The sequence below is a fragment of the Macaca fascicularis genome, chromosome 5, assembly GCF_037993035.2.
Source record: "Macaca fascicularis isolate 582-1 chromosome 5, T2T-MFA8v1.1".
NCBI classification, from domain to species: Eukaryota; Metazoa; Chordata; class Mammalia; order Primates; family Cercopithecidae; genus Macaca; species Macaca fascicularis.
The window spans coordinates 178,461,940-178,475,087 of NC_088379.1; the positions used below are offsets into that span (position 1 = coordinate 178,461,940).

A 13,148-nucleotide genomic window follows, 5' to 3' on the forward strand; every position below is an offset into this window, starting at 1 on the left:
GTTTTTCCTCATCGTTGTGGATTTGTCTACCTTTGGTCTTTGATGTTGGTGACCTTCAGGTGGGGTTTTTGAGTGGTCATCCTTTTTGTTGATGTTGATACTATTGCTTCCTGTTTTTTACTTTTCCTTCTAACAGTCAGGCCCCTCTTTTGCAGATCTGCTGGAGTTTGCTGGGGGTCCACTCCAGAACCTGTTTGCCTGGGTATTACCAGCAGAGGCTGCAGAACAGCAAAGATTACTGCCTGCTTCTTCTTCTGGAAGCTTCATTCCAGAGGGGCAACTGCCAGATGCCAAATGGAGCTCTCCTGTATGAGGTGTCTGTCAACCCCTGCTGGGAGGTCTCTCCCCATCAGGAAGCACAGGGGTCAGGGACCTCCTGGAGGAGGCAGTCTGTCCCTCAGCAGAGCTTGAACACTGTGCTGGGAGGTCTGCTGCTCTCTTCAGAGCTGGCAGGCAGGAAAATTTAAGTATGCTGAAGCTGTGCCCACAGCTGCCCCTTCCGCAAGGTGCTCTGTTCCAGGCAGATGGGAGTTTTATCTATTAGCCCATGACTGGGCCTGCTGCCTTTCTTTCAGAGATGCCCTGCCCAGAGAGGTGGAATCTAGAGAGGCAGTCTGGCTACAGCGGCTTTGAGACGAAGCAGTGGGCTCTACCCAGTCCGAACTTCCTGGTGGTTTTGTTTACACAGTGAGGGGAAAATTGCCTACTCAAGCCTCAGTAATGGTGGACGCCCCTCACTCCACCAAGCTCAAGCATCCCAGGTTGACTTCAGACTGCTGTGCTGGCAGCAAAAATTTCAAGCCAGTGAATCTTACCTTGTTGGGCTCCATGGAGGTGGGACACACTGAGCAAGACAACTCGGCTCTCTGGCTTCAGCCCCCTTTCCAGGGGAGTGAACAGTTCTGTCTTGCTGGCATTCCAGGCGCCACTGGGGTACAAAAAAACAAACAAACTCCTGCAGCTAGCTAGATGTCTTCCCAAATGGCCACCCAGTTTTGTGCTTAAAACCCAGGGCCCTGGTGGTGTAGGCACCCAAGGGAATCTGCTGGTCTGCGGGTCGCAAAGACTGCGAATAGCATAGTACCTGGGCCGGAATGCACTCTTCCTTACAGCACAGTCCCTCATGACTTCCCTTTGCTATGGGAGGGAGTTTCCTGACCTCTGGCGCTTCCCAGGTGAGGCAACACCCCACCCTCCTTCGTCTCGCCCTCCGTTGGTTGCACCCACTGTCTAACCAGTCCCAATGAGATGAGCCAGATACTTGAGTTGGAAATGTAGAAATCACCCGCCTTCTGCATTGGACTCTCTGGGAGCTGCAGACTGGGGCTGTTCCTATTCAGCCGTCTTGCCCGGGAATTGGTCAAACTGAGTCTTTTTTTTTGAGACGGAGTCTCGCTCTGTCGCCCAGGCTGGAGTGCAGTGGCCGGATCTCAGCTCACTGCAAGCTCCGCCTCCCGGGTTCACGCCATTCTCCTGCCTCAGCCTCCTGAGTAGCTGGGACTACAGGCGCCCGCCACCTCGCCCGGCTAGTTTTTTGTATTTTTAGTAGAGACGGGGTTTCACCATGTTAGCCAGGATGGTCTTGATCTCCTGACCTTGTGATCCGCCAGTCTTGGCCTCCCATAGTGCTGGGATTACAGGCTTGAGCCACCGCGCCCGGCCCAAACTGATTCTTAAGGAACTTAACTACCCCCAAACCAACACTCTTTAAACGAAGACAACAAGATCCAAATACAATATATGAGTGTTCTTCAAAGAAGCAGAGCTGATATGTGTGTGTGTGTGTGTGTGTGTGTGTGTGTAGACACAGAGAGAGATTTCTTATGCATAGAAGTCTGAAATAACGCAGAACCCGTTGGTCCTGTTCGAGTCCAAAGGCTGCAGACTGCTGTAGAACCAGAAAGAGCGTAAGTCCCAGTTCAAAGGCTGTCAGGCAGGAATATTTTATCTTACTTGGGAGAGGGTTGGGCTTTTGTTCTGTTCAGACCTTTAAATGATTGAATGAGGCCTGCTCACATTATGGAGGGCAATCTGCTTTACTCGGTTTACTGATTTAAATCTTAATCTCATCCAAAAACACTCTCATAGAAATACCCAGAATAATGTTTGGTCAAATATGTGGGCACCTAGTGGCCCAGTTAAGTAGACACACAAAAATTAGCGACCACATTTAACAATGTAACATTTATAATTTTCACCTCTCATAAAATATTACTAGACATATGAAGAAAAAGGAAAATATGACCCATAGCCAGTGAAAGAAGTCAATAGAAACAGAAGCAGAAATAAAAATAATGTTAGACATAGAAGACAAAAACTTTAATATAGCTATTATAAATGTGCTCAGGCTTTAAAGTAAAACATAAATTTAATAAAGAAATGGAAACTATAAAAAATAACCAAATGGAACTTCTGGAGTTGAAAAATACAAGATCTGACATTAAAAATACCATAGGTAGTCTTAACAGTAGATTAAAGATGCAGAAGATGTAATAAGTGGACTTGAAGCAAGAATAATAGAAACCATAAAAGTAATACAAAGAAAGAGAAAAAAAAGGCTGAGAAAAAAAAACCTAGGGCTTCTATGACCCATGGACAATACAGAATGTTCTAATATAATGAGACTGAGGCCCAAGTAAAGGAGGAACAGGACAAATATTTAAAGGATAATGCCTAAAACTCATCCAAATTTGATGAATACTATAAATCTACAAATTCAAGAAGAATAAACACGGAGTAAACCATACCAAGGTACAACATAAGCATTGCTGAAAACAAAATTAATGAGAGAATCTTAAACACAGGCAGATATGGGGGAAGGCACATTAAATAAAAAGGAATATGGATAAGAATTACCACTGACTCCTTAATAGAAACAATACAAGCTATCTGTGAAATGCCAAAGGAAAAAAACCCCTGTTCACATAGAATGTATATTAAGTGACAATCTCTTTCAAAAATGAAGCAAAATAAAGATATTTTCTGCCTAGCAAAAGCAAAAAACATTGTTACAAGGAGATCTACATATCAGAAATTTTAAAAAAACTTCTTCATTTTGAAGAAAAATGGTGTCAGATGGAAACAAACCTACTCAAAGAAATGAAGAGCACTGAAAGTGGTAGATACATAAGCAAATATATTAATATTTGTTCTCATTAAAATTTTTTACATCATTTAAAAATTAAGAACAATATATTATAGCATTGTAACAAATGTATCAGTGAAATGAATGAAAATGATAGCACAATGATGGAAGGGACAAATGGAATTTATAGTGTTTAAGGTTTTCATACTATACTTAATGGTATTTTATTTGAAGATTGGCTGTGATTAGTTGATGTATATTTTAAACACCAGAAAAGTCATTTTAAAAAGGAGGTATGTTGTTTAGTAGAGGAGACAAAATAGAACATTAACAAATATTTAATCAAAAGAAGAAGAAGAAAAAAGGATAAAGAATGGATTAGAAAACAACAAATAGTAAGATGATAGATTCAAACCTAGCCATATCAATAATAAAATTAAATGTAAATTATGTAAATATTCCAATTAAAAGGCAGAGATTATCAAAATGGATTTAAGAAAAATAAGACCCAAATATATGTTACCTAGAAGAAAAGCAGTGTAAATAAGAGAATAAATAGGTTGGAAGTAAAAGATGTACCCTGCAAACACTAAGCAAGGGACAGCTTGGCCAGGTGTGGAGGCTCATGTCTGTAATCCTGGCACTTTGAGAGGCCAAGGCAGGTGGATTGCCTGTTCGAGACCAGCCTGGGCAACACAGTGAAACCCTATCTCTACTAAAATACAAAAAAATTAGCCCGGTGTGGCAGCGGGCACCTTTAATCCCAGCTACTCAGGAGGCTGAGACACGAGAATTACTTGATCCCAGGAGGCAGAGGTTGCAGTGAGCCAACATTGTGCCATTGCACTCCAGCCTGGGTGACAGAGCAAGACTCCATCTCCAAAAAAAAGAGAGAGAGAGAGACAGCTGAATTTCCTATATTAGTATTACACAAAGCAGCCTTTAGGACAAAGAATATTACCAGAGATGAAGACAGCCTTTCCTTAATTATAAGAGTCAATTCATCTAGAAGGCAAAACAAACCTAATGTGTATGCACCTAAAAACAGATTTAAGACATATTAAGCAAAAACTGGCAGAACTGAAAAGAAAAATGGATGATTCAACAACTTCTCAGTAACTGTTAGAACAAGAGAGAAAATCAGAAAGGATTTAGAAGACTTGAGCATCACCACAACCAATTTGACCTATTTCACATTTAGAGAAGACTACACCCAACAATGATATGACACATATCCCTTTCAAGTGCATAAGGAACTTTCATGTGGCTAGGTATATACCAGGTCATAAAACAAGTCTCAGAAGCTTTAAAAGACTGAAATTACATATAGTATATGAGCATAAGGGTATTAAATTAGAAATCAACTAAAAATATGTGGAAAATATCTGAATATTCAGAAATAGAACAAGATATTTCTAAATAATCCACAGATCAAAGAAATCTCAGGAAATCTCAAAGGAAATCAGAATTTTTTTTGAATTGAATGACAATGAAACATCAAATACCAAAATTTGTAGGCTGCAGTTAAAACAGTGCTTGTAGGGAAATTAATAACATTAAATATTCACATTAGAAAATAACACAGAATTTTGGTCATTACACCCTCCATTCATACAACAAAATATTACATATAACTCATAAATATGTAAAATATTGTATATCAATAAAAGAAAATAACAGAGCTTTAAATCAACACGTCACGCCTTAAAAAACTAGACAAAGAAGGGAAAATATGCACAACATTTTGCATGTAATTTCTTGTGATCCTGGTGCCTTCTGAAACCTATTATGAACTGCCAGTTAAGAATCCCTGATCCCAGGCCGGGCACGGTGGCTCACACCTGTAATCTCAGCACTTTGGGAGGTCAAGGTGGGAGGATCACGAGGTAAGGAGATTGAGACCATCTTGACCAACATGGTGAAATCGCATCTCTACTAAAATACGAAAAATTATCCGGGTGTAGCGGCGTGTGCAGTAATCCCAGCTACTTGGGAGACTGACGCAGGGAAATCACTTGAACCCGGGAGGCAGAGGTTGCAGTGAGCTGAGATCACGCCACTGCACTACAGCCTGGCGACAGAGAAAGACTCTGTCTTAAAAAAATAAATAAATAAATAAATAAAAATAAAAATAAAAATTTCCTGATCCCTAATGATTAATCCCAAATTTGTATCCGCATCCCAGACCTCTGTCTTGAGCTCCAGACTTTTAGGTTGAAATGCTTTCAGGACATCTATAGTTAAATAGTTCACAGGCACCTAAAAATTAAAACTCCTAAAGCAGAGTGAACTAACTTCTCCCATTTCCTTTTTTCCCACATCTCTTCTTCCTTGTCTCAACCTAAACCAAGGAACTATGTGACCATCCACTTAGCTGCCCATGTTGAAATTCTGGGCATCTTCTCTTTCCCTCACTCATACATATAATTGATCCCTAAATCCTGCTTTCTTTTTCACCACCTAAAACCCCTTACAGCCACCTGTTTTTCTCCATCCTGTTGCTGTTGTCCTCAAGTTGGTCACCAACATTTCCTGGGTAGATCTGTGAATAGCTTCCTAACTCATCTCTCCTCTCCCTCACCTCTGGTTGGTCTTCCTGCATATCCACTTTCAAAGGCAGTCAGGAGGACATTTCAAACAGGCTAATATGATCTTGACATGTCTTTATTGATGACCTTTCTCTAGCTTTGCTGTGTCCTGGGGTTGATTCCAGTGTCTCTAACATGGCTTATAAGACCCTTCATGATTGGGACCCTATTCATCTCGAATCTTCTCCTCATGTTCTACTCTTAAATTTATGTTCACTGATAATGAATTCTTTCTGTTTCTCTCAGTTTCACACTTTGCTCTTTCTTTTAGGCCTTCACAGATGCTGTTCTTCTTCTCTGGAATATTTTTCCTGACCCCTTTCCCTTTATACCCTCATCCCCACCTTTCCCCCCACATTTTATCGAATCATTCCTATTCAGCCTGTAGACCTAATTTAGCTGTGATTTCTCTGTCAGGACTTCCCAGATCTTCCTTCTGCGGCTTCCCTGTCTCCTCCTCCAGTGGGTTAGTGTCCCTGCTGAGAATCTCATTGCATTTTATCATTCTGAATTGGAATTTCTGAATTGTGTGTCTTACCCACTCAACTCTAAATATAATGTTTATTCATGTAGAGGTTGTGGTGCCTTATTTTTTGACAACTTGTGGCCACATAAGAGAGATTCTGGAATTACTAATTACTTGGGAAAATACATGAAAACTATAATGTAAATAAAGTAAAACTGGTAGACAGTCAATAAATATGTAATTTATGTACTTGTGATTAAATAGTGTTTTTCACTGTCATAACCTATTCTCCTATAGATATTTTGTCTATTCTGTTGACAGGGAAAGTATAATTATTTGTTTTGTTAATAAGTATTGGGCTGCGTTGGACAGATTATGAGAAATATTAAATTTTACAGTGTTATTTTATTTTTCTGTATGTTTGATTATATCTTCCTTTCCTTGAGAGGAATTCTGAGCATAGAATTATAGGTATTTGCTTGAGAATCTGTGATGTATTCAGTTTAGCATCCCAAATGAATGCAAAATTGATTAGTTTTTGAATGTGCTAAGTCATTTTGCCTGCTTTTTATTTTTGCATTATTAAGTTGTCATTGCCTGTTCTCTTTTGCCCTTTTACTCTGCACATCCAAATGTTCAGTCCTAAAATTATACCATGCCATCACCAAATGTCCAGCACCAGATCCTTATTAGGAGAATAACAGATTCGCTGGAGATTAGAAGGGGTCAGTATGCCCTTTTGGCGTGACTCTCATACACTGTACTCTACTTTGGTAGAAAAACAAAATCATTAAAATAACGTCACACGTGAATACTCATTAAACCATGTTATAAACTTTCAGTTCATTTCACCAAGTCTGGGATTCAGTTTATTTGTTCATCAGGTTATGCAGATAAAAGTGGCAAATAATTTTGGGGTGTTTAAAGAAATAACCTATAGTTAGGTGCTCCTAATTTTAGCTTAGGAGAAAAATCAATAGAAAAGTAAATGTGGTCAAGTGTAACTGAACAATATTGGTGTCAGCCCTGACCACAAATACAGCACATTTAGAAGTGTTCTAAGCATAGCCAAGCCAATTATTGTGTCAGCCCTAACTCTGGAGCTACAAGGAGAAAAAGAAGTATCGGTCACAAGGAAAGAGAATTGGATCCAGGCATATGGATGTCTTACAGGTATTTAATGTTCCACAGAAAAAATAACCTAAGAGACTATTACCAAGAGATTAAAGCTTTAAATTTAATAGATCTGTTGGCTTCCACCCCCCAATTTGAGTCAATGGTTAGGTTATTGATGTCATTCATTCATTTATTCACACATCAAACTTTTATTCACCTAGTGCGTGGCAGGCACTGTGCTGCTGGGGCGCCAGACATCAATAGCACACAATCCATGACATCAAGTGGGAAGAACTAAAGGCAGAAGCTGTGGGTGCTCTATGTGCATCTATGCTTCTCTCTGAGGAAATTTAGGTCATGCTCCCTGGCCTCCACTTGAAGTGACCCTCTACCCTGGTCCCTCTCCCTGAATCCCTGTGGAAATGGTAGAGGAATACTCAAGGCAACTGTAGCTGCCCCAGTTTGGGTGCTTCCTGTTAAAATATTCAGAGGATTCCATGTCTGGCTCAGGGTTATTTTCCCCAAATAAATATTCTAAGTAAATGTAGGTTTCCATTGATCTTTTACTTAATTTAGAAAGAAGCTTCATTTGTGCATTACATCTGTTGCTATGTAATGTCAAGGATTACTATCATTATGATTGGTGCCATCTGCAATAAATGCAGAGGGAGAAGCATATAACAGGGCTGAAGATTTAGAGCCTCCCTCCCAGTGGACACGAGCTTATGTTAGGACATGCCTCTAAATTGGTACAACTCACATGCCAAGAGGATAGATTTCTCTGTGCCTTTTAAATTTTGTTTTGTTCCTTAAAGGTTTTTTTCTTTTTTTCCCCCTGGGGATAGAAATATGTTTTTTCCAATTTTACAGGCAAACCACTTCAATAGAACATGGCTGGCGGCCATATGGACATATATGAATCCAACAATTAATTCAGCAAAGAAAGCTGCTTGTGGCAAGTTTTGAATATGCCATTCCAGGTAGTGCTTTGATGATAAATGAGGAGAAGATTGCAAAGAAAATGACAGCAACATTTATAAAAAGATAAGTTTCCTTTATTCATTTAATGATATTCAAATTATTAGTTGTCATCTATTTAATGTGAAGTCTATGGCACTTGAAGGAGGTACTTAACACTTTTTATGTATAATTTTACGGCAAAAATATGGTGTTAATTTTCAAGGCGCTTACAATCTAGTAAACTTTGGAATGAGTGCATGTATGACCCTTATCTGAAACTCCTAAGTCTAGACTTTTGGCTGGCATGGCTTCCAGAACTGGCTTTATGATGGTATTTCAGAACCAGTACTTCCAGCCAAAACCAATAAGTGTGGAGTGGCTCAAAGACGGAAATTACCAAACCAAACCAAAACAGAAACCCCTCAAAACAGAAAAACAAGCTCATGTTAACGAAACACATTAGAATCTCATAAAGGGTTGTTAGAAATATCTGGGAAACCACTCATTGTTTTTGTTTCATTTCACCAGGTTTTGTCTCAAGGTTGTCCTATCCCTGGATGATCCCTTCAGCTCTAACATTTGCAGAATCAAAGCTTTAGCTTCCAGTCATCACTCTTCACATGCAGGGAGCACACATGGTGTGTGGTTAGGATCCTCTCCCTTTAGAATTCCTTGGCATCAAGAGTAGATAAAAGGGGAAATAAAAGTATCAGCATATTATGTGGGCTTCATGTGCATTTTACTGAAAGATAACTGTTTAACCTCCGTCCAGGGAAATGAAATACTCCATAGCTATCTACAGACCTGAGAAATACACATTAACAATTCTGTGAACACTGCATCAAATATTTCCTCTGAAGAAATCTACAGCAGCTTATTTTTGTCTAATTTTATCAGCTACTTTCGGTAATTTTACCACTTAAACACTTAGATATTTATTGCATGTACAATAAAAATATCAATTGGTTGAGTTTCTGAACTGAAACATGTGGTCAGATACCCAAATTATAATTTAATTGAAATTAATAAGACATTGCAAATATGGTGACAGTTGCAGAACTATCCACAGTATCCCAAAGGGTCTGACTTCTGGAGGGAGATATAAACTCCCTCCAGAATATTTTATTGGGGTAATGTTTATATCTCCCTGAAGGAGTTGAACCTATTGGGATATTGTGTTTATATTTTCGGTTTCAGCCACTATCACCCCAATATGCACACTGCATTTCACTTAGATGAAGCATAAAGGATTTCTTCGCCATTCCTTTCATGGAATGAAAATAGAATTATTGAATATGACTTTTAAAAATTACTAAAACGTATAAAATAATGGCACTACATATTTCCACATTTAAAGTGTGACAGCGAACTGCAGCCAGTACTGTTGTGCAATTATGAGGATAGACAGCAAAGAACTGAAATGCTGCCCGGCATTGTTTCTTTTGGAAAGCTTTATGTATACACTAGGAATGCAAAGAAATACAAATCCTGGGAAAGGGTTAAGTGATGGGACCATCAGCTCTGCAAGGTTGTTGTGCATGAATCTCTTGACTTCCAAACAGTTTGGTTGGGTATGGCTCTTTCAATGTGTAGAAGTCGTGACACAATGCAGGAAGTTTGAAACCTTTGTACTGCTATATTTAGCCTGGCATCCAGTGTTCTAGGCTAGTTACAAGACAGTATGATCTCCTTATAGAATACCAAAATGAATTATTTACACTGAAGGAAAGTAGTTTAGGAATGCTTCAGAGAAAAATTAAATATGGGGTAAATATTATCTTCATTCCTTTGCAAAAATCTGTTTTATACTAGTTATTTCATTTTACTTTGAATTTGGATTAAGCTTAGGGGAAAATAGTTAGATTTTATATTCCAAACATAATTAATTGTTATGGTTACAATAGGATGATAATCACAATGGGAAGAATTTGCAATACGGAAGAAAATCACCCAGCATTATGTAGCCTTAATCAGATTTAAAAGACATCCAAATTTAGGCTCACCTTTTGATTTGTTGCTTTGAGCAAAACCCCTTAATCCCTTTATGGGTACTTTTTGTCACGTATAAAATGGAGCAAGTAATAATTACAATCTGCTTTTGAGGCTCCTGGAAAGATGAATAAAATGAAAAGTAGGAAAATCAATCTTTGTTATTATTATGTTTGAGAGGCTGGCAGAACAGTGTGATTCCAACAAGACGTCTAATTACAGCCAAAATTCTTTAGGAGGCAGTAGCTAATTTTGCACATCTTTTTAAATTGCCACATTTTCATGGGAACATACATGGCAACTGATTAGAAGCCGAGATTTTAAAGGTATGAAGAAACATTACCTTTCACATACCATCAGCATGATCTGTCAAAAATGCAGTTTGCCATTTTACTTCAGTGTTAAAAATTGCTCAGTGATTTCTCCACTGAATTCAAGACGAGCATAATATGCACAGTATTGCATAACGCAGTGTTGATCAACTTTTTTCAGTTTCAGCCGCCATCATCCCAATATGCACACTGCATTTTACTTTCACCAAACTTCATAGAGCACCCTGACCACACCAAGCTCTCCTGAAGTTTCTTGCCTTCACTTGTATTTTTCCCTCTGCCTGATGTGCCATATCCTCATCACCGCCCCAACCAACATAGTGTAATCTTCTCAGTTTCAAAATTAAGCTTATATCACCTCCTCTATGTACCTGTTTCTGACCTTGCAGTTGTCTGAAGACAATGCTATATTTGTTTAATATGACTCCCAAATACACTGTATACACTGTGGGCCCCGTAAATGTAGTCTCCCTGTTCTTTCTACTTTTATATCCCCAGAGCCTAGCTCAGTGTTTGCTGACTAAGTAAATAAAAGAATGAAACTCTGATATGAGCTGTACAATGTCTCTCTAGAAGCATCTGGAATTTGGCATTAATAATATATTAAGTTGCTCTAATCTTCCAGAGTTTGGAACTAATTGAGAGATGGGACCAAGAAACAGGCATGTCAAAATCAAAATGTCAGCTTTGTTACAGTTAATAAAGGCTCGGCTGGGGGACATGATTTATGTGGCAAGAAGATATTTCTTAGCGGAACCCAAGAATTGGGCACAAGACCTTCTCAGTCAAGGCAGTTCTGGACAACCACAGGCCACCTTCCTATTTAGGTGCACAGTCTTGACCACTAAGTTTGTGGCATGAGCAAGCGTAGATCAGAACATCTGCATGTGGTCAGATCCAAAGAGGATGAGGACAAATGCTGATCCAGGCCTGTCTACTTTCTACTCCAAACCCATCAGTTAGTTAATTCAATCCTTCTCCCGCAGGAAACAATTGGCATAGGGGCAGATAAGCTAGAAGTGTTCTTTGAATGGATGTCTTACTGTAGGGGAACATTAAATTAGAGGAATGTAAGCTCCCCTGGTTGCCTTCCTATAGCACTTCCAACAGTTCTCTTTTCATATGTCTTTTCCCTGGCAATAGTACTGTGCTTTCCCCAGCTAGCAGAGCATAATTACAGAGTCACTGTTCCAGTTGATAGTTCATCCTCTCTGGTGAGCAACTGGCAGCGATCATCCAGCCTGTGGTCTCAGTCTTATAATATAAAACTAATACTTGATAACCTTAAACATTACAAATGATTCAGATACATAAAAGTAAACTTCCCTAAAACTTTCTCTCTCTTCCAACCTTCTCCCCTGGGTGGTGATAACTATTGTTTATGTATGTATCTCCAGACTTCAAAAATAGCCATTTATGAATGGTTAGGCATAAACATTTTTGAAATCACAAACACTTGATAACTGACAGACACTTTCACAATTCAATTTATATGCTTAACTAATTCTTTTTTGCAAATCTCCCTGCCATTTTCTGGATACTTAGGTTGTTTCCAATTTTTCACTATACAAAGAAAAAAGATTCTATACAACCATCTCTCTTACTATTTCTGTAGGAGAATTCTTATAAGTAAAAGCTGAATCAAGTAATTTGCACATTATAATTCTGATGGATATTGCTGCATTGTGCTTTCAAAGTCTATACTAACAATATATCAAGTTCCCATTTCCTGAAACTTATGGATCCTGGATATTATAAAGCTTTCAAGTTTTTGCCAATCGAGTGGGTGAAACATATCTTATTGCTTTAATTTCCATTTCCTCTTTTGTTTATGATATTAAACATGATTCTGTATGGTTAGCAGTCTTCAGTACTTCCTCTTCTGCCAGTTCATAACTTTTGCCCAATTTCCTTTGGTAATTTAAGTTTTTATATGTTATGCATTTTAAATCTGTATCTGCTAAGTATGTGGCAAATAATTTTTTACAGAAATGGCTTTCTTTTCACTTTAATAGTTCATCTTTTGCTCACAGATTTTAGTGTCAACATTTTCATAGCCTAAATTCCCATGTCAACATCACTGTATTTTGTGTGTGTCTATTTTGTTCCCTTGACCTATTTGTGTATTCTTTGTATTATTTTAATTGTATAATAGCCACCTTTAATACAAATCTCTAATATTCATTGAGTCTCTAATATATACTAAACACCATTCTTTTTTTTCACAACTACTTGTGCACTAATTACTCTTATTATCACCATTTTGTATACCAGGAAACTGAGACCCAACGAGGTTAAGTAACTTGCTCAGGTTGCTGGGCTAAGCAAGCAGTTGAGCTGGGATGGAGCCCCAACATTCCTGATCCAAGGTCAATGCCGGTAAGCACTAGACCATGATTGCTTTCCGCAGGTTTATAGAATAATTTGAAATTTGAGGTGGCTCACGCCTGTAATCCCAGCACTTTGGGATGCCAAGGCCGGCAGATCACCTGAGGTCAGGAGTTCGCGACCAGTCTGGCCAACATGGTGAAACCCTGTCTCTACTAAAAATACAAAAATTAGCCAGGCATGGTGGTGCGCACCTGTGGTCCTGGGTACTCAGGTGGCTGAGG

General features: G+C 38.8%; 1 long non-coding RNA gene across 3 annotated transcripts in view; it reads left to right on the top strand.

Annotated features, from left to right (window-relative positions):
* Positions 1 to 13,148, top strand: part of LOC102133174 (uncharacterized) — a 189,783-nt gene that overhangs the window by 84,947 nt on the left and 91,688 nt on the right. For all 3 annotated transcript variants that reach the window (XR_012435230.1, XR_012435231.1, XR_006698382.3), the window contains one exon: positions 8,126 to 12,915. This is a non-coding gene — a long non-coding RNA (uncharacterized lncRNA). The remainder of the gene's footprint in view (positions 1 to 8,125; positions 12,916 to 13,148) is intronic.